Source organism: Myotis lucifugus, unplaced genomic scaffold, assembly GCF_000147115.1.
Source record: "Myotis lucifugus unplaced genomic scaffold, Myoluc2.0 scaffold_166, whole genome shotgun sequence".
NCBI classification, from domain to species: domain Eukaryota; kingdom Metazoa; phylum Chordata; class Mammalia; order Chiroptera; family Vespertilionidae; genus Myotis; species Myotis lucifugus.
Genome location: NW_005871214.1, coordinates 1,381,957 through 1,383,166, shown reverse-complemented (window position 1 = coordinate 1,383,166; position 1,210 = coordinate 1,381,957).

The window sequence follows — 1,210 nt, the reverse complement described above, 5'->3', positions numbered from 1 at the left end:
GCCTTATTCAGTAATTGCAAAGTCGTGTTAAGCAAACAGGCAATACTGGCCGCTAGCTTATTCAGTTACTCTGGTTCAGAGGTCCCCTGCCAGGATTTGATGGGGGTGTGGAGAATCCTTCCTCTTCCCAGTCCACAGTTAACTCAATTCCAGGTGGTAAGTCTCAAACTGTCTCCCCCACCCCCCTTTTTTTTCCCAATCCATCCAAGATTATCTTTTGGCTCGTTTTCAAGAAAGTAGAAGTCTACCTAAAACCATTTTTCCTACTCTGATATTCGGGTTTATGCTCTTTAAGTAAAGCCATTTGTATCTATTTGTAAGTGCTTACAATAATTTCAGATTTTAAGATTTCCCTACCACCTTAACCTACTTCCTCTGAGAGGTTTGCAGCAAACAGAACTTGTTTTATATTTTTGTTTGCCATTTACTCAGTAATCAAACTTCATCACAAAAACTTAGTGGACAAGGAGAGCAGTTACCCGTGTGTTCTCTGGCAAAGAGTGTGTGGTCAGTGGCATGGCCCGAGGTGAGGTAACCTGACAAGCAAGACCTCACTGTAACACATCTGAGCAAAGGGACCCAAGGGTTTGCTTCCACGAGTTGAAAATTCTGCTTTTTGAACTGGGACTCAGTAGAGCTGGCGGCAAACCTGCAGAGCACAGCCGCCGAGGAGAAAGGGAGCGGGAGACTTGTACCGAGAGCAGGAAATGTGCTGCAGACCTGAAACCCACAAACCGAAATCCCTTTTCAGCAGCGCCTCCCAAAGTCAGCCCCTGTCTTCCCCGGTTTTGAAAAAGCGCAGGTTCCCAGACCAGGCTGGCCGCAGCCCAGATCCTCTCTCTTTCCTCCGCAGCTGCACACAGACGAGCACGTGAGCGCTGCCCAGCTGTGCCTCAGCTGACCGGCTCCTGATTGGCTGAAACAAACGTGGGCGGGGGTGGGGCCTGGCCGCCTGCGTCGCTCGCCATTGGCTCTCAGGGAACCCGCCTCCCCCTCAGGTGAGGCGGGTTTGCGGGAGCGCGCGCCGGGCTCCGCGGGCGGCCGCGTCCCCGACTCTTTCCTGCTGCCCCCCCGCCCCCCTAGAATCTAGGACGCTAATGCGTCTCAAGACTGAGAAAGTACACAGGATCGAAAGAACAAACTAATAGACCTAATATCTGAGCCATCAGGTACATGTATATCAGACGCGAGTAAATACGATAAAAGACTA